This window comes from Parasteatoda tepidariorum, chromosome 8 (assembly GCF_982258835.1).
Source record: "Parasteatoda tepidariorum strain Cologne lab strain chromosome 8, Ptep-v5.0, whole genome shotgun sequence".
In the NCBI taxonomy this organism is placed as follows: Eukaryota; Metazoa; Arthropoda; class Arachnida; order Araneae; family Theridiidae; genus Parasteatoda; species Parasteatoda tepidariorum.
The window spans coordinates 8,044,023-8,067,646 of record NC_141762.1 but is presented as its reverse complement, the minus strand read 5'-3'; the positions used below and the strand labels follow the sequence as shown (position 1 = coordinate 8,067,646).

At 28.5% G+C, this 23,624-nt stretch overlaps 1 protein-coding gene across 5 annotated transcripts in view; it reads right to left on the bottom strand.

The window, feature by feature from the left end:
- Arpc1 (Actin-related protein 2/3 complex, subunit 1A) overlaps window positions 1-23,624 on the bottom strand; it is a 57,565-nt gene that overhangs the window by 16,463 nt on the left and 17,478 nt on the right. The window contains exon 1 of one of the 5 annotated variants that reach the window (XM_043044452.3): window positions 18,903-18,983. The exons of 1 other annotated variant lie outside the window; for it this stretch is intronic. The gene's annotated coding sequence lies outside the window, so the exon portion shown is untranslated. Of the gene's footprint in view, window positions 1-1,123; window positions 1,294-1,391; window positions 1,523-18,902; window positions 18,984-23,624 lie in introns of those variants that run through there. 3 more of the 5 variants (XM_016066290.5, XM_087149777.1, XM_043044450.3) reach the window with 3 other exon arrangements.

Genomic DNA, 23,624 nt, shown 5'->3' with positions numbered 1-23,624 from the left:
TTAATAATACATTTGATAACATTTTATTAATTTTTATATAACTAATTATAATTATAAAACTAGTTCCCACTGATTGCTAGGTGTAAAATATTGAAAGAAAATACAGTAGTTTCATTTCTTAAGAAATTAGTAAATTTTCTTTTTAGTCCTTGCAGTTTAGTAACAAGCCCTTTAAAAATAATACATGAAATTGTTTGAAAATTAATACTGTAAATTAAAGTAAATTGTAATTATAAGCTATTAAAAAGAATTTTATAAGCTAGTTCTTTTTTCAAAAAAAGTGTTTCACTTACTTGAATTGGAAATAACCTATTTTTTTTATTTGAGGTAATTTTTTTTATTCAGGAAGAAACATTTCTTCCTTGTTTGTAGTTATATTTTTCAAATAAAATGCAGAGGTCAAAATTATTTAATTTTAGTCATAGGTTCGAAAGACCAGTAACCAAAAAATATTACTAATCTATACACATTTTTACCAGTTTGATGATGCATGCATTTCGTATTTATACATTTTAAATTTGCAATCGAGAGAATTTGTGGTCAGATTTATGATGAGACAATAACAAAGGCTAAGACCAAATCCTTACCATCCCATTACATTGATTGCTTGTTCGGAGACCTCTTATTATTATTTTATTGTGGCTTTAATTTAATTGTAGCGGTCCTGGACCAAAAGACCACTGTCAATATAGATCCCTGACATTAAAAAAAAAAGAAGGTAATTACAAAATAAAAAGAGAAACTTTGTGCACTTTACTTTTAGCATTTTGTAAGTCTCTCCTAATAAGAAGGATATGAAGAGTTTTGATTAGAAAGAAATAAGAAAAAAAAGTGCCCTGAACTACATCAGAACGATAAGTAAATTACAGTTGGGTACTTCATGACTTTATTTTAGCATGCAACAAAAAGAGAAGTTAATATAATTACAATTTTTTAAATGATATACTGCTTATTGCTGGGTTATGAATGATAAATCAAACTTCATTATTTATCTTTAGAAAAATAATGAAATAAATCACGTTATAAATAAGTTCATTAAAGTGAGAAAATAAATTGTTTATTATCAAGAGGACAACAAATAAAGAAAAAGCCTAGGTGCTTGAATAATAGAGAGGCGGCTTACTTTATAAGTTCATAAACCGAAGTTAAGACAATCCTAATGTATAAATAAAAAAATAAAATAAATCTCAAACAATTAAATTAGTTTTTTTAATGTAAGTTTGGAATTTTTGACACAAACTTATCTTAAAAATCGGTATTTTCGCCACGCCCGCTGTGATTACATCCCACTGTGAATTTACGGAAGTTATCTTTCATGTAAGCCTATTAAAGGAAACATACAATTTTATACCAAAATCTATCGAAATAACAGAAATCAAGAAAATACACACTCTGTTACGAGAAATCTTCGATATTGCACAAGAAAACCCTAATAAAGTTTTAAAGCTAATTTTTTGACAACTTTACTTTACTTTTACAACTAAATAATTTAGAGAAAAAAAATAAGGTAGTGTATAGCGTGAGGATGCCTGTGAATCCTCAGGAAACAGGATGACCCTTCCAGGCATGTTTTCAAGCATGCGCAGTATACTAATCATAATGATAACGCCTCCTCCCTGTCCTTCTTACAGACGTCTACAGAACAGAAATATGTATATGTATGAATTTTCATTAGAAATATGTATTTCCTTAATTGTTGAATGATCATCTTTTTTAATTAATTCATTAACGTTGAATAAATAAAAAGCTTTGCAAGAATCTATGTTCAGTTTCTTTCCTATTTTCTTTATTTGATGTTAAATGTACAATGTAATGACTGGTGATTAAGACGTTAAAATGCAAAAATTGCGAACAGAAATCCGAATAAATTATTTATAGTTTGTAAGTGCAAATATATTTATACAATCCTTAGTATTTAACGATCATTCAATGTAAAGAAAAGGCAGCATTTCATGTATTGAATAAAATATATTTACTGCTCATAATAAGATCTCTTTTGTTCACTCGTTTTTCATTGACTCAAGAGTCTTCATATGATTATTTAATAAAAAATACAAAAGAAATATTTCATAATTATAACAAAATGTGACCCAAGCATACTCCTGATACAATTGGTGTGACTAATGTAAAGCATGTTTCCTTAATTAGACTAAGAAATAATGTAAAATTTGAGGCACTTATTTATTGAGTGTAGGTAAATTTTCCGTCATATTTGAGGGGAGTATGAGTTCATGACAAAGTAATGAATTTAAAAAGTTTGGGCCAATATTTTTAACTTCAATGCGAAATAGAATAGACTTGATTAAAATCATCGACAAAATAAGGAAATTTTTGCATTAAATTGACTAACATAATTCGAATTAATTAGCACAAAAATTTTTGTATTCTTTTCCCAAACTCAATGTATTTAATTACAAATTTACACAAATCATTTTAAAAATTTCTTATATTTCAATAACGCCTCTGTAGATGGCACCACCACTATCTTTCTATCTAAACTTTTTTTTAACTTATGCTTCCCTTCCCTTCACCAACCTTTTGAGAAAGGATACGCATGAACGAAAAACTTACAAAATAGGCTGTTTACTCGACAGCTGGTAGCAATAAATTTTGAAAGATAAGATGATTGAGAGAATCCTAAATATTTCAGATTAGAGTTAAAAAAATTAAACTTATAAGCATTCAAAAATGAAAAGTATTTAGGTGCACCTAAAAAAAGCAATCACAGGACGTAGCATAAATAATTTATGTAGTTTCATTATAAATATGTTTTGTGATAAAAATTGTTTAAGATTTTAGCCCTATTGTTCAAGTAAACAGCTGATATTGAAAATTGAAATGAAATACATGAACAGTAAGAATAATTAATAAGTTCGAAAATAGATACAACAGTTACAGTTGAAATATCAATATTAAGTTTTATTGTGATAATAATGTTGTTCGACTAACACATTTATTCTTTAAACTAGATTGTATTTAATAATTATTTGCATTTTTTTCCACGTTTTATTCATTAAAAGTGATTAATTCTTACACAGTTGAAAGTTCAAATGTAACGTAATCTTTAAAAAAAAAATTCCAATACAAATTTTACAATTTGTTTTCAACTTCAGAAATTCCATTTCCATCCATCTGTATGTACACATGCCACATTTATATCAAAAATAATTTTTCCATTAAGTTTTGTTTTACTGATCAAAAAAAATTCCCATTGTCCATATTTTCTTGCTTCTCAATTACATTCATTATTTTAAAGTTTTGATGTGAAAAAATTCAAAATTTATATACTTTTCTAACAGGTATTTTTGTAATGGAAATGTTTACATCCTGGCTTAAAGACTGAGAATTAATATTATTTGATTATGTTTTAGACTTAGGTGCGCCCCCCCCACAGCAAAAATTATAAATGCACTCAATCTTAGACTAAACACAATTTTTTGAAAAATATATTATATGAGAACAAGAACACTGTGAAGAGATAATCGGGAATTTATAGTCATTCATTTTATTTTTAATTTATAATCATTCATTTTATTCTAATTTATAAAAATTTATAGATTTTAATTTAAAATATTTTTATATGAATTAGCAAAGAATTAATAATCGCGATGAAAAGGCGAAATTTAGAAAAGTACATTGTTACTGAGAAACAACATTGAATTCATCTATAGTAGAGTGCACTACCATTCTAAATGAAGGGCTACGTTCCAAGTATTTGAATAGATTAGATATAATTTTAATGTAAACATAAGTGTTTTACACACAGCTCTTTTCATCAGTCACTAAGTGATAAATTTCTATTAAATTAAATTCTTTTAAATAATTATAATTCTTTTTTATTATCTTAATTCATTCAACTAATTCTTTCTTTTTTATCAGTTAGCTTTGTAATATATTTGCATAAAATTAAATTCTCTTAACCATTAACAACTGAAGAAAACCAAAATAATACTCTCATAAATAAAAATATTTCCTTTTTATCAAAAATAAATGAATAAATAGATAGATTTATCGAAAAATATAAAGATGGGGAAAAAGTGACGGTTTTATATCACATCAAGTAACATAAAAGTATAATTTAAAATCAATTAACTGTAATGTTCTTGAATGAAAGTAAAAAATAAAAAGATAAATATTTTTTGAGAACATAACTGCAAAGTAAATATTTTAAGTAAAGAAATCGTATGGGGTAATTTAAATTTTAAAATAAAATTTAAAAAAAAAAACACGCATAATTGCTCAAAATAAGATTTAATATTAATTTAGGATTAAGTTCTATATATTCTTAACCTTAGGACATTGCTAATTAGTGAATTATAATAGATTTCATGAATATTAAATCATAAAAGTTTTTTCTTCTTATTTTTTTAAACTACCAAAAATTAGAAATTAAGCTCAAAAAATTAAAAACGCATTAAATCCTACAGTCGAATTTTGCGTTTTGTAATAATGTTATTGTATTGAAAAAATCAAAAAAGGGAAATAATGGCTATTTTAAAAGAAAAAAAAAAGATTGTAAAATAACATGCTGGATGGACGATGAAATCGGCAGTAGTAAAACACATCAAAATTAATGATTAAAATGCCTCGAAAGTTGCAAGCCGTTTTATTGCCGGATTAAAAATAACAGGATTTTTGAAACCCTGTGGAGAAGCCTAGCAATAACAGTTTAAATGACAATAAAAAATCTCTTAGATTTTTGATGAATTTGGCACAAATCAAGTGCATATTCGCGATTTAGTGTCGTGTTAATATATATTAAAAGTATGGTATTTTCAAAACCATGAGAAAATGCGTATTGCCGAAAACAAGCAATGGAAAAATAGCCTGTTTTTACGATAAGACTGACATAAATAACGTACTTCAAAAGAGATTATTACTTGCCCGATTTGAAAGTCTCGAGCCGTTATAATATTGCATTTAAGAGATCGGACAAGAAACATTTGGAAATCCGACTCAGGGGGGTGGGGTAGCTCTCTCTTGAAAATTTTACTTCCGATTAAACGCGATCGAAAATAACTTGAATTAACTTTGAAATGGACTGAAATAAAGAGCTTTAAAAGCATTACTAAAATTCGAAATTCACGCATTAATTCTGCCGAGGTAAAATTATCGGGATTTTAAAAACTTTGAAAATTTGTAGTAGAAAACAACGAAAAGAGCTATAAAAAAACTACAATGATTTAGATTTGGCGCGTTCAAAGACTCATTTGCAATTTAAAATTCCTAATCTTTTTTTCTTCCTTATTTTTTTCTTCCTTATTTTTTTCTTCCTTTTTTTGTGAAAAAAATGTATAGTTTTTATTTTATTCATGTTTTTATTTTATTTATATGTTTAAGAAAGACCGCAGGCCGTAGAAGGCTCATCAATATAGATGAAATTTATTAATTCTGGAATCGTGCGTCCTTTAAACCTCGTGTATTCTCCCCCCCCCCCGCACCGCGGTGGTAGATGAGGTGTTATTAGTTAAAATAATTAGTATTTAAGAACATTTGTTATTTTATTTCATTTACTGAAGTGTGTATTTGCATAAAACAAAAACGGTGGTTTATTTTTTTAAAGATTTGACAGCTGCAAAGAAAATGCCATTTAGAATGCCTTAGAACAGTGTTCCCCAACCCCCGGTCCGCGGACCGGTACCGGTCCGTGGATCAAATGGTACTGGGCCGCCCATTTCATTGCAACTGAATTTAAATTCCTAGTTTTATACTCCAAAGTTAAAATATTTGTGTTCCATTAAAATTTTATTTGTTTTAAAAAAGGGGGGCCTCTGAAGGTAGTAACATAAATTTTTTAATATTTGTAATGTATCATTGTCTCCTATTACCCCCATATGGAACCGTCTCATTGCAAAGAAGCGAGCTCAGGGTTCTCATTGATTTAACGTTCTAGTAAGTTAAAATGTTAAATCACTTTATACTTATTTTTTGGTGTAACTGTATTTTATTTCGAAGGCATGTTTAAATACAATCAAATTAAAATTAATAAATCAAAGTAATCTTAAAAATAAACAATCAACGCCCCCCCCCCCCAGCGGGCCGAGGTAAAATTATCAAACTTCGACAGGTCCGCGGTGATAAAAAGGTTGGGGAACACTGCTTTAGAACATACAAGAGCATTTCATGTACTTTTATTTCTTCTTCTTTTTTAAATTCTCTTTGGCGCCTGGGGTCCCAGGCAATCAGGGGGGTGGGATTAGCTCTTGAAAATTTGAGTTCCAATTAATTGTATTAAAACAAAAATCTACGAGGAAACACATTGCCTTGTAAATCTTTTAAAATAAATATATTATACTGAATAAATAGTATACATTTTTTTCTTTTTTCAAATTGTGATACTCAAAAAGTGACCGGAAACCAAATTCTCTACATTTCAATGAGGTGTTTAGGCACTCAACTTTCATTTCCTTTTCAATTTGCTCCCCTCTTTTCCTTTGATTGTTCGCACTTCCAAAAACATCATGAAGTCCCAGGGGCGCCCTTGGGCTACAAGGAACACGGACCATAAATTTTACTAGTCTAAAAGGCTATTTATAGAAAAGCGTGTCTAATTAAAAGAGTTTTATTCGATTGGTTTCTGTTAGTTGATTTAAGACTGTTGGCATCGTTTTTAGCTATAATCTACATCCATGTTAGTTTATGGGAGAAGTAATTTTCACTTTTTCTCAAAAACTTATTACCGTCTGACAACTTAATATACGTATCATATTAAAAGATCTCATTAAAACTTAATCACCTAATGTTTCAAATTATTTTAAATTGTTATTATAAATTTTTAGAGCAATATCCATGATGTGTTTATGAAGTTATTTTTTTAGCTATTCATGAACTTGAAAAAAAAACATAACACAAAAAAACATAAATACATAATTGATTTCTGTTGCCTACAATAAGAAAAAAAAAAAAACTTCTGTGACTGAAAATTACCACATGAGCACTTAGGGTGCCTTGGGTGAAGTAACTTTGGGATATCTAATTTATAGTTTTAAAATCAACTAAAATACATTCAATTCTAGAGCATAGCAAATTGTTTTGATATCAAATATAGACAAAAATTTTAAAAACATCCCTAGAGATTTCTGATAGAAATTATTTGTGAAAAACATTTTTAGAAGGGGAATAAAAAAAATCTGAAATCAATTCTTTAGCTATACTATATAGAAATTTCTAGCTAGAACTTATAATAGTCTAGCTATATTAAGTTCTAGTTATAACAGTTATAACTCAGATTCGCTGATTATTATAAAAAATGGGGACTTTAATGAGATATTTAATTCTTTTGCAGTGTTATTTTATGTATTTTTATGAAATATTTTCTTTAACATTTCTTGCAACGTAAATCATTTTAACGATAAATTTTACAATATAATAATTACTTATTTTAGTTTGGGCATTTTAATTTATCGTTTTAGTTATGTTCTAACACATTAAATGACATTAAAAATATTAAATAATGCATGAGATAATTTTAAACTCTTTTGTAATAATATATTGATCAATATTTTACTTTATTCTAAATTTAATATTTGTTTTAGTTTAATTTTTATGAAATTTATTTTGCTTATAAAGTTTACTTTAGCTATAGAACGAGTAGTTCAAAATTCTCAATCATGTATAAAAAAAAGCTACTCTTGACGTTTACTTATTCACACTTTTTGCTTCGCTATATAGGGGCTATCTGAAGACATTAGATACATTTTTCGATCTAGTTTTTCATGCTTAATTGCATGAGATAAAATTCAAGTGTGTGGCATAATTGGTTTTAAAGCTGTAAGAAGTTTCTTTTAAATAAATATACTTTATAAAAAAAAACGCATTTTAAATATTAGTTCATTAGAATAAGCAAGAAAAAATGCATTGGGAACAATATTTATAATTAAATACGATTAGGAATAAGCAATGTAAAATGCATGAATAAAAACTTAAAATCCTCTATTCGATTCCTGTTACATATCTCATTCTATTCAACACACATAGGAGGGGACATCCTTTTTTTTTCTTAGAAAACTGTTAGTTTATTTTAAGTATTTATGCATATACGTATGCATACGCATTCATATTTGTATATCTATACACATGTATACATATTTATGGATACGTAATATGTTTACGAACGTAATATGTATACGTATGTATATTTATATATAAATGTGTTTATAAAACTTAAAGTAGACAAACAGTTTTCTAGAAACAAAAAGTGTGTAAAAATTTCTTAAAAAAAAAGGTCGATAGATAATGGCCTTTTACAATTAATATTTTCGGAGATATCAATAGTTCCTTCTCAATGTAAATATTTTTTAACTTTTAAATAACTATTTTTTAAAATAATTTAAAATCAAAGATCAGGAACAGATAAATTCTAAAAAAGAAAAAGCGAAACGAATGACGCCAACCGTTACCAAAAATTCGAATTAAATAGCATTACATAAGCTGAAACGTAATTTGCCTTTTTCAGGCAGACACTGCAATTGTCTATCCATCGACGTTGATCATTTATGTTTTGACGTATAATGCGGTTTTCGGAATTTTATGTTATGCAATATTTAATTTAATTATGAGCATACGATTATTTTAAGAAATTTCACATTTAAAATTTTTTATAGTATTTAATTTTTTAATATTTTAGAATTTATACAAGCAGAAATTCAAATTTGAACCATTCGAATTCGTGGCTTCAAAAATTCATCATTTTACAGCTAATATTTTCACGTTCAAAGCAAATAAAAAAATAAATTTAGAGTTAAAATAACTCTGATAAAACTTATTTCCGCATCAATAACACTTTCAGAATATTCCTGATATATTTCACTAAAATGGGCAAATTTTCCTATTTTACTATACCCTTGTTTCTCTACGGGGGCGGTGGGAGTATGCTGAGGGGCAGGGAACTTGTTTTGGGCTGTAGGGGGGCGTTAGATATGTTATGGGCGGTAGGGGGGCAATGAGCATGGTTAGTCATTCAAATTTAGTTTTAAAACTCCCAAATAAAATTATTAAATTAAGATTAATTTAATAAGTAAAATAAATCTTAAATTAATATTAAATGAAAAAATAAGAATATTCGATACATCATTTGCACCAGCAATAAGACGAACTTGTACGACACCTTTTCTCCGTTTCGAAACAGTATTGCACAGCGCATGAGTCATTTATTTTTGCCTCTGACTTTTTCAAACCATTTGGCGTATGGTTCTAACTCATTTACGCCGTTTGGCGAAAATTTGATTCATAAATTTCTTATTTCTGGGAACGGCTTATTTATTTTGAATAAAACTTTATTTATTTATTTTTTATTTTTTTTTTTTTTACTATCGAGCAATAAATTTGCGGTTTTATTTTCATCAAATTTAGACTGGCACAGACCTTCGAGAGTTACATATTCATTAGATCTATTTTTAGATTTTAGTGCGGGGTGACTACTGTGTTCTGAACTATTGGACGGATAGGCGTCAATTTGATATTCATATTCGCTTAATAACTTTAAATCGAAAGTGCTATGCTGTTTAGTTTTTTTTTTTAGAGTAAAATCATTATTGGAACGAGAGGAAATTATTATTATTTTTTAAAATTCGAGTGTATTCCATTTTTGCTTTATTAGGATCCTCAAAAATATTAGGGGGGTTATTAATTCAAAATTAAGATTTTGGCAGACAGCTGCCGTTACTGTTATCGGATTTTCTAAGACTGTCTCCTATAGCTCTGACTCATTCAAGCCATTTGGCGAAATTGAAGTGCATGCTCTTTTAGTAAGAATGTTTGATTTGATCAGTATTTCTTATGATCGTTTTCATTCACTCCTTTCAGTTTTTTCCCAGGTTTCAATTCGATTTCATTATTTCTTTGGCCAGGTACGTGTGTGAATTAGTTTTTCATAGTATATTATTCATTAATTTTGAGAAATAGTTATTTTTTTTTTTTCATCGTTTGCATTTTGTTGCCGCCAACAATGTCATTTAACAAAAAGAAGTGTCGTCAATACAATGCCACTTACTGGAAGTTTGGATTTGTTTAATCACCGTCGAACTCTCAACTACCTATGTGTTTACTTTGTAACAAAGTTTTATCGAATGAGGCCATGAAACCCTCTCGTATGCAGGAGCATTTGCAAAAAATTCACCCTGACAAACAGAATAAAGACTTGTCATTTTTAAAGAACATCAAGGGCAAGTTTCTGAAGGCACCTTCGGTCTCGGGCTTACTAGCAGGGTTGGGTTTTTGCCGTCAAAAACTGGTTTTTGACATGACAGTGGTAAAAACCGTTTTTTTACCGGTAAAAACTGTCAAAAACCTACTGTTTTCTTTTATTTATGGCATATGGTGGACAATATATTATTTTCACATAATTGCCTTTATAAATTAATGTTGTAAATGATTGCTATTGATTTTGCAACTACATACACGTATTCTTATGGAAGGATATACATTCATACAGAAATATTGTAATATACTTATTGAAAATAGTGATACTTACTTATATCATTATAGCTTGATTTGCAAAGGATTCAAAATTTTGCACTTCTTAATTGTTAGAAATAAACAAACAAACAAAAAAGCTTGGAACTATTAATAAATTCAGGAACTAAAATGAAGAATTTAAAATTTGGCATTTCTTAAATATTAGAAATAAGCTAAACAAAACTTCTAACTACTAACAAACTCTATGTCAAGAATTACTGCTATTTTGTCAAGTTAAAAGCTTTTATTCAGTTGAAAAAGCACATTAAACAAAACTTAATTACAAACAAAATTATATGTTCAGTAGTCGGGGTCACTGTGCCGAAGCATACGATAGCAAGTGACTAATTTTGCACATTTTTCATTGCCCAGTCGATTTCTGAGTTTAGTATGAATGAGTCTGAAATTCAAGAATAATGAGGATTCGAGATCATTGAGGATAATGATAACAAAAGGTTAGTGCAATGTTGCAAGGAAACTCTAAAAGGATTTCCCAGGCTTTTTCATGTCTCATTTCTGTGTAAAATATTGAAAACAAAAATGATAAGAAAAGTTTTTTTTTGATGAGGCTTTCTTTTTATGTGTACATGTGTTTCTCACAGCAAGATTTTATGAATGAAAGTAATCAATCTTGACATTCTTCAGTAACGTAATATGCCAAACAAAATGATGTTTGGAAATGTTGAAAATTTTGATTAGTATCCTAATATTTTACTTCAAATAGTATGTTTTGATATAATCATGTTGGGGAAAATGCAGAAATCTGTTCTTAAATATCTTTTAGCAACTTTGTTTTAAATTTTATTGCCAAAAAAATGAATTAATTTTAAATTATACGCAGTTAAACCCAAATAAAAATACAGTTTTATCCAAACTATGGGTTTTTGACAGAAAGGTTTTTGACATGACGGTAAAAACCATGGTAATAACCGGTAAAAACCGTCATGTGTCAAAAACTTGCCAACCCTGCTTACTAGCAACCTCGTCCCAAAAATGCGACGATGGTCTGATAGCCTCTTATAATATATCAAAATTAATTGCCAAATCTGGCCAAGGCTCATACCATAGGCGAAGAGTTGATACTTCCATCTATTAAGGAAGTCTTAGAAACAGTTTTACATCATCCAGCCGCATCTAATGTAATAAAAAATATCCCATTAAGCAACGATACAGTGCGGCGACGAATTGATGAGATGGCGGAAGACGTTGAGGATTCCTTATGCAAACTTTTGATATCGAATGAATTTTCCCTGCAAGTTGATGAATCAACTTTGCCAAGTAATGAGGCTTTATTGTTGGCGTATGTCCGGTTTGTTGAGGAAGGAGAATTTTTTCTAGATAGGCTCTTTGCACGAAGCTTGATTATAGATACCAAAGGAGAATCTATTTTTAACACTGTCAAAGATTATTTTAAAGAGAAAAACATTACTTTTACGAATATTATGTCTGTTGCCACTGATGGAGCTCCAGCAATGGTGGGTCGACATGGTGGGTTTATCGCCTTTTTGAAGAGGGAGGTACCAGATATTTTAGCTGTTCACTGCGTGATTCACAGACAGCATTTAGTTGCAAAAAATCTCAGTGACCGCTTGCATCAGTCACTGCAATACGTTATCTCTGCTGTGAACAAAATTCGTAGTAATGCTCTTAACGATCGATTATTCAGACAGCTATGACCTGTCTCAATAGGTTTTGAAATCTTTTCGACTCTGTGCTTGAGTTCCTGGAAGACAAAGATGTAGCTCTGAGAGACAGATTGCTAGAATTTAAGATAGACGTTGCCTACATGACGGATTTATTTTCAAAATTTAATGGTGTTAATTTAAAATTTCAAGGCAACGAACTCAATTTGATCACTTCAAAATCAGTTATTTCTGCCTTTCTAAAAAAACTCATTTTGTGGAAGCAGAATTTTGGTAGGAATGAGTTTAGCCAATTCCGATCTTATCGGATCTTAAAAAGAATGGTGAAATTTCCTCTGGTGATATACAGGAATATTGTCAACATCTTGAGTCTTTTTACATGGGCTTTTCTAATCGTTTTAAAGATGTGTTGACCCTGGAAGTCCCTCAATGGGTTATGAACCCTTACGTGAATATTGAAGCAGCAGAGGTTCATATTCAGGAGGAATTGGTCGAACTTTCAACTTATGAAACTTTGAAAGCTAGCTTCCAGAATGGTGATCATCTCACAGAATTTTGGCTTCAAGATAACATAAGTCGTCTCTACCCTGGACTGTGCTGTGACGGATCTAGTCACAAAAAAGAGAAATCGACTCGAAATCGTGCAACGAGGGGACTTGCGTCTTCACCTCACTGAAAATATTGAACCGAATGTTAAGAAACTAGCTCTGAACCATCAAGCAAAATCATCCCACTGACATAGTTACTTGATTGCTTGGTTGATACCACGTTTCAGTGTAAAAAAATTTTTTTGATGTTTTTTTAATTATCTAATTAAGTTTAAATAACTCTTTTTAGCATAGATTTCTTTGTTTGTTTTCTCATTACCGTATTTATTTTGATTATAATAAATAGATTACCTGTCGGGAGAAAAGTATCGAGTTAACGTTCACACTATTTTTTTTTAAAAAACCAAACAATGTTAACGCGTAAGAATATTGCTTAAAAATGTTACCTCTTATAATTCAGCTCACCCTATGCTCCAAATAACTGAATTTTCACAAAAGGGGCGTTTAAACTTTTTTTTTTTGCTCCTTATGGGGGCGGCAGCGTTAAAAAGGTTGAGAACCTATGTACTATACCATAGTTTATTGCTTTTGACATGAAGAAGAGTTAGATATTCCTCTATGGGCTGTCGCGCCACTGAGTTCAGTTTTTAGTACATCGTGTAACATATCATGTAAACAAGAAAAAGAAAAAAACCCGAGAGCAATATTATTTTTTACCAGATAACGGCCTAATTGCGAGGACATTATGGTCATGGATATAGATCCATAATGTTCGTTGCGACTCAGTCTTCATATTTCCCTTCTACAAAACAAGCATGAATTTAATGATGGAGCCTAAGTGGAGTAATAGTTATTTAAAAAAGCAGTTAATAAGTAAAATTATATGCAATTTTTTAAGTAATAGTAATTATCGAAAAATAATAGAGTAATAGTTAATCACAATTTAATTAAAAAGCAATAGTTAGTAGTTATTTAAAATTTTTATAGAAATATTTAAGGTTGTCAGGAAAAAAGGAGAATGTAATACATTATAAAACATCCCTTTCTGTGACCTTGCTTTTTATTGATCATAAAATGAAAATAGTGGAGATAATGATCATGAGAGTAATAATTTTCTCGCTTTTTCCTTGCATTAATTTGAATTTGTTCAACCCCTAACTGAAAATACTGTGGAATGACTCTTCCAGGTGACAATACTGAATACAAGCAATATCTTTGCTGTGCAATCAATATTTTGCTTACACCATAATTAACAAGCATTTTAGCTGACTAATTTATTGTGCTTATTCACATACTTTAAAAGAGCTAAATAAAATAACTTTTTTAATACAGTTTCAATGAACGTTTTTTCGTTATATAAACATTGCTGTTCTATATTTAAATTTGCAGATTTCATTTACAATAGGAATTTTAAATTACATTTGAACAAACCAGTTATTAAAGAATAATAATGAAATTGAAAAAAAATATTTTGCTGGAACTTTCCAAAGATATCATTTAATTTTGTAAGCAATACAAAATAGATAACAAAAGAAACACAGAAATGCAAAAGAGATAATATTCCACGGCAGATAACAGTCAGGTGAAGAGTAGAAGGTTAAATCCTTTGACGCAGAATTTTCATTCAAAATATTTTTTATTATTTCGTAATAATTAAAGTCAAAATAAGTAAAAAACTTAATATTTTGAATTATAATAATTTATGGTTATGAAATAGATAAAACTAAATGTAGATAAGGATACAAGTGTCCATTGCGAAGCATGGACTGACGGCGCACTTCCAAACAATGCCTTTCCAAATTTACACTTATTTGTAATCATTTAAACATAAGGGAACATAAGTAATTCAACATGTAAATTTCTTTAATTTTCAAAATTAATTATTGATAAATTTTTGAATGTAAATAAAAAAACATTTTTTCAAACTACTTTTTTTTGGATTTTAATAGAAATATAATTCCGATAATCTAACAGATTTTTTTAGTAACTATTAGACGGTTTCTTATGTATTTAAAAAAATAAAAAAACCATGTTTCTATTAGTAATTAAACTATCTGAAAAAATATATAAAAGGGACGTCGCTCTTTCTTTTAAACTGTGTGCATCTTTGATGACAAATGAAGAATCATAACTTAAAAAGTGTATTTAAAAACCAACAAAAAACATATTTATAACAAGATAACATGCTAGCAATTAAGTAACAAAAGATTAGCTGTAAACATCGATTAGTAAAGTCTGTATAAGGGAACATAAGTAAAGTCTGGATCGGTGAGGCAGCGCCGCTGTTCGACTGTCGTCATTGATTTGTTCAGAGCCGTTTTTATGTTTTTCGGGGCCCTGGGCCTGTCGTTATTTGGGAGTCCTTTATGATTAATTTTAGTATAAAAATTTTTTAGCTTAAATCATTTTTAAAAATTTTTTTTACTTTAAGGTTGAAAAACAAATACATTATTATAAAAGCGTTAATACATAATTAGTATTGAAAGTTTAAGGTAACAGTACTTTCATGGTTTTTGAGAGTCTTCTGTCACATCATTAAAATTCATTTCCTGCCAGACATCATATTCAATGCTCATGATTGACAAATAATTAAATCTTTTTTAAATCAAAAAAAAAGAAGTGTATGAAGAAGAAAATATAAAGGGATAATAGCTCAATGCCCTGAAACCTTTTGTTTTCGAAGCACTACTCAAGTATTTCGTTCAAGCACTTTTTTCACATTGAAAATGAAAATTTAAAAACTAATTGTACTACTGAACTCCAAATTATCTTTTTCAGTTAAAAGTAGAGAGAGTGAGAAAGAGAAGCTAGATGATTTTTCGTGGGAAATTTTTAAAAAAAAAAAAAAAAAAAAAAATGAAGAATTTGAATCAAGATTGAAGCTTTAATTTTTTATAAAGGATAGGTTGGGATAGAATTTTTGTTGTTTAGAATACAAAATTACTTCATAATTTTCTTACAAAAACTAGTTTTTCATTCACCTGTTATACCATCTATTTACATGGAAGTATTTGTTTTAAATTTTTTTTTAGTGTTTCAGTCTCATAATTCCTTCATTATTATTCTTTGAATTTACACTAGGGAGAATTTCATTTAACAATAATAATAATATATTTTCTAAGCAAACAATGTCATCGTAAAGGAATTTTTTTTATTTAATAATAATATATTTATTAGTAGCTATGAATTTTGATTTCATAAATGAATTTTTGCAATATAAATTTAGAATTATCGTTAATATTTTTTTATTCGCTAAATTTAAAAATTTTAAATTTATAATTACATATCCATAATAATTATTTTAATTGTACAAATAATAATTTTGTATTATTTTTATATAAAAGAAAAATATCAATTTACTAATTTCGTTTTTTAAACTTGCTTCTCAAAAAACAGGTGTGGTCAATACATTTAAGAAAACAAGTATTATTAGAAACACATAATTCAAATTTTCTGTCATATAAAAATTTTAATTTTTTAAAAATAAAAAGAAACATAAAGTATGTTCTAGTATGTATGTATAGAAAGAAACATTTGTATTGTTCTACTGTTGTTGGCTGGCATACAAAAATCCCCTTTCCAAGAATTGTATAGCTGGTGCAGTAATTGAGTAAAACAAACCACCCCTTTAGAAATCAAGTTTCGAGTCCCCTTCTACAAGAACGTATTAATTCAATCATTTGCCACATGCCTTGGGCCAGACCCATCCTTAAAAACGGCTCTGGATTTGTTAATAATGACGGGGAGTGGCGTCGGCTGGCATCACTACAGCTTCGCCAGCGCCAGAGGGTTAATGATTTCTCTCTTGATGGGGAATTAGGGAAACAGAGAGCATCTCTGAATTATCCATATTTCAAGCAAGAACCATATTTCAAGTTTCAATATTATATGTGCAGTTGATTTTTATATATATAAAAAAATAATAAATAAATAAAACGTTATAATATAAAATTTTTTTAACAGTTTGAAATACGTTTTACTGTTAAAGTTACAATGAGTACTATAGATAATGAAAAGAGTAAGCAAAACATTTATCCAAAGTTCCTAAATCAGATTTTTTTCTCAGTTTGCATTATTATAATAGTAAAAAGTAAAATTATGGAAATAAAATCACTATAGACTATTTTAAGAAATTTTTTTCGTGACTCATCGAATTTCAGTAAAAGAAAGAATGCAAAAAAAAAAAAAAAAAAAAAAAAAAACGAAAAAATAATAATAATAATAATAATGAATAAATAATAAATGAAAGTACTACGTGCAACATCAAATGTTTTCAATTGGAGAAAATTGTGAAATATTTTCTTAAATAAAATAAACAAAGGTTTTAACTCTACGATGAATATTTATGATACACTGATGTGAAACAAACATTTGCTGTGGGTGGACTAATTCTCATGCATGTCAATTAAAAAAGTATAACAAACATAAAGAATAATTTTATTAATAAAAGGTTCATTTTCCAGTTAATGATCCTTTACATCATTATCTATTAATTTTATAACCAAAAGATAATATGCTAGTGCTTTTATTAATGAAAAATCATAGCAAAAATCTAAGGACAGAAACATGTGAAATGAGACATCTTAAAAATTTAGATACAAAAAGTACGAGAAATCATTCTTTTTTCCTTGCTAAGTGTCGAAAGGAGTAAGAGGGAAAAACGGAGAGAAAAAAAAAAGAAGAAAAAACTATTCCCACTAATTTAGGAGCATCCGTCAAACATCCCCTCCCCTCCCATTAGATTTGACAGTCCAGACAAAAAGTAAAATTCCAATGTATCTCAGTGCCATCTTTTGGCGATATACGTCTCCACTAACTAAAAAGAAACTATTATTATTTATTTTAAATAACTGGTGCAGCCATCTATTAACAGAATAAGAAATATATAATCCACACTAGCAAAGACTCTGTTTTATGATTTAATTCAACTAAATCTTTATATTGTAACATATTTTGTTATCAACTGAATGAAAGAGTATAAAAACAAAATATGAAATGAAATTGATAAATTTGAGTAAAAAACAAATGCATTATGAAGATTGAAACATTTTTAAGTACTTGAATTAAAATTTCAAATGTCTCTTAAGAAGTTATATTTTTAGATTAAGGTAAAATTAAAAGGTATTTTTTTTCAATATTTATTTGGATTTTTTGTTTTCGGAATGCTTTTAGTAATAAAGAATGGGAACGTCACCTTAATTGTAATAGCAATAAAAAAAATTGAAGTTTAAAGTAAAAATTTTAAAGACATCAATTTGCATATTTTAAAGTTTTATGAAGTAAAATTAATGAAAAAAAAACCCTATATTTTTATATATAAATATTTAATTTCAAACGAATTTTTGGGAATAAGAAATAAACTCTGAAAATTTAATGTTTTTTATAAGAAAATAAAGTATTTTTTTTATAACAGTGAGTAGAAGTTCATTATTGCTTAAATAATATATTGCTTTGATGAAATGTTTTTTTTATTTCTTTTTCTTATGTCATTTATGGCAATCTTATGAATATTCTATTGAGTCAATGAGTGAACAAAAGGGAACACAGTATTATGAGTAGTAAATATATTTTATTCTATATATTTATTGCTGCCTTTTCTCTATATATTATTAAATGCTCGTTAAATACTATTACAAAGGATTACATAAACATATTTAAATTTAAAAATCATTCTCCATTCGGGTTTCCTCTGGTAATCCACCAGTCATTGCACATTTTGACATCAAATAAAGATTTTCGTTAGTCAAATATTTTAAAGAAATGATCATTCAACTCTTAAGGAGGTATAAATTTCTAGTGAAAAGGCAGATAATAAATATTTTGAATAAAGTATAGTCACATACCCTTTATGTAATCCTTGATTAGTTTTGGATAAATTTGAAGTAGTCACATTTTTGAAATGCCATTTCTCGCCATTTTCTATCGCGTAGTCATCTGACTAGGAAGGACAGGGAGGAGGCGTTACTCATTATGATTAGTATACTGCGCATGCTTGAAAACATGCCTTGAGGGATCATCCTGTTTCCTGAGGATTCACAGGCATCCTCACGCTATACACTACCAAAAAATAAACAATTGTACACAGTTAAAGATAAACGAATTCGATATTTAGATATTGGGTAAGTCGTAATATAATCCCTTTACACCAGTCAAACTGTTGTAGTTCGTAAATAAAGACTTGCTTTAAAAAAACCTATCTAAAAAATAAGCGTTTAAATGATTTGCTCGCTTGAGAAAGTTGAATGACATCCCTTACCTTCCAAATTGCTTCTTATGTAACTTATGGCGTTCCCACGATTCGCACTGAAGGCGTTGACGCTTGAAAATATGAAATCTGATTGAACAGTTGGATATAACGTAGAATGAGCTATAAAATATAGAGTGAAGTGAAATGATTTAAGATTTCAAATTAAGCTTGTAAGTTTGTATTAAAGCGTAAAACGAATACTTAACACATTGTATTTTAACAGTAATGGGGGAAAAAAATAATTGTTGATAAATTTAAAAGAAATAAAAATTCTAATTTATGTTCCTGTTGCGATCAATTTAAAAGCACTTAAATGTTTCAAATCCCAAAGTTTTTTTGAACAAGACTTGAATATCAATCATTTTCTACTCTCAGAGCTTAAATGGCTTCTAGGAAACGAAGACAAATTGATGACTGTGAAATTGCTAACAGTGAATCAAGTGTTGAGACTTCAGTGCCCTTTAGAAAAAATCACCTTAGATTTGAAAGTGAGGGAGTAAAAGTTGAGAAATCAATCACGTTTGGTAATGAGCCTGAATATATAGCAAGTCGATCCCAAAAAAGAGAAATTAGAAGTTACTTATTAGCACAACAAAGGAGAATCATTATTAAAGCTTCCCTCAATAGATTTTTTGAACAACCTGATGTATTGAAATTTTTGTCATGTTTGTATAATTCGTCTGCTTCACTCAACAAATATGTGAAAAGAACGCAAGCCTTTAGTGTTATGAGGGAAACAATACGTAAATTAAAGAAAAGAAACAAAAAGTTAAAGTATCATTGTAATTTTTGGAAAAGTATATCGTTTTCTAAGCATAAGCAATTAAGAAATCTATTTCATGAAAATAAAAAACTTCAATATCTTTTGAATAAATCATAAATTTGTGGAATATTACATTTTGCTAACAGGCAAAATTTGTTGCTTTTATATTCCTTGTGTTTTATCAAAAAAGCAATGTATACCAATAAATTTTGCTTATAGTGTGATTAAATAAAAAAACCATTGGATATTTTCATGTATGATTAATTTTTTAATCAATATTTCCTTATTAGAAACTATGTGGGAAGTATTGAATGAACTGTAATATGTGCAATGCTTTAAATGATTAGTTACATTCTACATTTGTTTAAAAGCCTGTTTGTTTATTTTAAATAAAAAGAAAATATATGTACAGTAGAAGTCCGATAATCCGGCACGTTCGGGACCGGCTCGGTGCCGGATTACCGAAAATTCCGGTCTATCGGGCGGTAATTATACGAACAATTAGGTTAATAATTGAACTAGCAAATACATACAACAAAGTTTATTTTACATCTCATATAATGTATGTACACGTACTGTAAAACATATTTCACTTAGATTTAAAAAAGTCACAAATGTCTTTGTTTTTTCTTGACTTTTGGCATTTTTGGAGTGTTGTATTTTTTACCTGGTTCCAAGACAGTGCAATAGCATAGACGGCATCTTTTACTGTAAACATTTTCTGAAAATCAGTCACGTCACAGTCGGCATTTAACAGGCCTTGAATAAAAGACCTTCTATAAAAGCATTTAAAATTTAGAATAACCCATGGGTTGAATCAAAGATGTTACGATAGGTGGGAGCAGAGTAGCAACAATATTTCCAGAAACTGACTCATCTACTGGCGGGTGGGCTTTGCAATTGTCCAAAAGAAGGAGGGATTTAGTACCGAGTGCTTCTGGATGATCCCAAACTACCCCGAAAACTTCCGAATAGCTCTCGAGCGTTTTTGTTTGCATTAAAGACACACTTTTGGAGAAAGCCAAAATTTTTACAATTTTCCAGAGTGATGCCGGACTATCAGGCATTCGGGACAGTTGGATGCCGGACTAATGGACTTCTACTGTATTTGTAAGCTTTGGCTTACTATACAAATTTTCTGCTTTTTATTTTATCTATGACAGTCTACTCTAAAAAATCTATTTTACAAAATTGCCCAATGTTTGAAAAGTTTCTTGAATTTTGAAATTGAAGTATTTAAAAACTATTTATTATACATAGCTGCCAACTCTAATGGATTTACCTGTAGACTTCTGAATTTTGTCTATTTCTACTGGTATAATCCTAGTTTTTGTAGATTTTAGAAAATTCCCTAAAATTGAGCAAGTTTTATTAAAAAATCCCTATTGAAATAGAATTTAATGATTACTTAAATATTTAAATAAGTATTACTAATGCATAATGAAGTGGGCCTCCTTTATAAGAATCAGTTTGAAACTTTTCTTTTTTTTAAACTTTTTGTTCTAAAATTTTTTGTCTGTTTTTATTCAGAATTTTCCTTTTTAAATTACTTAAAAAGTCTTTTAACTATCAATAATGAATAACTTGTCCATTACAATTCAAAATTATGAGTTAACATAATAATTTTTTTTTAATTCATCTAATATCAATCATATATGGAAAATATTGCTGACCGTTTATAGTTATTAGTGTGATAACGTTTTTCCTTTTTGATGATAGTAAAAATCCCTAAAGTTTTCTACGCGTAAAATTATTAGTATATTATACAAGAGTTATCCGTGGTGCATAGCGTTTTTAAAAAGTGCTTAAAGGTGCTTATTTTCCATTTTCGTTTTTTAAAAGCCCTTAAAGGTGCTTTTTCCATTGGGTGTTTTTAAAAAGTACTGTTAAAAATCAGATTTTTTTTCTTTTCTATGTCGATTTTCGCCACGTTTCATGCAAAATCATATTTTTCACTTTGTTCTATTCAAGATTTTCACAATTTGTTCAACCACTATCTATTTCGGCGTACTGTCGGTCCATACCCTATGAAAGCGTCAATCATTTTACATGTTTGATGAAATACTTGCGAGTCTGCATGTGCGTCTACTGAGCTGAGCTTGGTGAGATTCTTGCACTCTCTTGTGCAACTCTGCTTCATTTTGCAAGATATTCTCAATTTCAGGCTTCACTTTCCACCCTCTGATATCGAACTGAAAAAAATCTTGATCATTTTATAATGGCTAAGATAATCAAGAAAAGAGTTTTTTGTCAGAACCTAGTTATTTTATAATAATGATGTAAATTCTTTGAAAATTATTTTGCATTTTGTAAGTGTGTATAATTTTTGAGTGCTTCAAAAGTGCTTATTTTTTGTTGAGAGATTTGGCTATGCACCTTGTTATCATGAAATTTATATTTTGTAAAATCACTGGATTTTTTTTCGGTATATTTTTTAAATAGTTGACAAAATTGAAAACTGATATCCAGAAATTGCATAATTTTTGTGTCACTGTATGGTATAAGAATTTTTTTTAAAAAAATTGCATAGATTCATAACGTATGAATTTGTTTAAAATTTCTAGAATATTTTGAAAATAAATATCACTTAGCTTCAAACATTTTAAATGAAGTTTGAAATCCAAACAAAATCACTACAAAAGTGTGATTTTCTTAGCTCATTACTACAAAATTTTATGTTTGGAGTAGGGGTTTCCAACTGGCTGCCGGGGGCTGTATCCGGCCCGCTAAGACTTTTTTTGTGACTTGCGAACTAAAATATATTTGTTGTCATTTTTTGCGGACAATTTTCGTAAAAAACCTATATGGGTTTAAAATATTTTTCCCGTTAATAAAAATCTACTTTCTTCGTTTCTGTGAAATTTAACATACCAACGGTGCAAAAAAAATTTATTTCTCAGGTTTTGCATCAAAGAAATTATTTATTCAAATACAAAAATAATCGTGTATGTTGCTCTTTTTTATTTTATTTTTTTTGTATTTTGTGAATATAATTTAGCATGTGCGTATCAGAAATTAATTTAAAATGTAAATATCTATTCTCTGGTAGTTGCAGCAGACAAATCTCAATTTTCTCATTGAATATTTTGTGTGCTACTATGTAAGTTTTATTACCAACCTTTCTAAAGTTTTATATCTTAACAATTAGATATCTGTTGCACATTTGTTTAATACATAGGTGCACATTAAAGTTATTGTAGCCCGAAATTTTATTATTTATTTAATATTTTTTAAAATAATAAATAATATTATAATTTTATTATAATATAAATAATAAATAAATTTTTTAAAATAATAAATAATATAATAAATAATAATAATAAATAATAATAATATTTTTTAAAATATTTTTTTAAAAATCTACTTCTTATTTTGATTTGTAATTCAATACTTATGTTTTGTACAAATTGGTAAAAATCTGCCCTTAATATTTAATGTTCCTTCAAACATAAAAGAGTCCTGCATAAAATTAAGATAAAGTTGCGGCCCGCCACTTGATTTGTGTTTTTAATTGTGGCCCCCAGCCTCATGTAAGTTGGAAACCCCTGGTTTAGAGCATTAAAAATTTTATTAGACTTTGCTATTTTGTTTAGGAAAAAAATTGTATTTCTAAAACAAAATAGAAGGTCCAAAATCTATATAAATTTAGAAATGCCCCAATTATTCTTAAAGTAGAAAGAAATTCTTACATTTCTGTTATTGGTGCAGCCATTAGGGGGTTAAAAACCCCTCACAAAAATCATTCTGAAGAATTAAATCAACTGCCAATTGATCATAAAAAAGATTGGATTCTTAAGAAACTGTCTCCATGGTTATAAGAAACATGATAAACTACAATGAAAAAATAAAAGTAATATGAATAAAGGCAAAAGTTTTCTTCATTCTTTCAATATTAGAAAAAATTAGCAAATAATTCCAGTGCTTATAGCTTCAATCTTAGTGTGTCAAATGGGTACAAATCACCAATC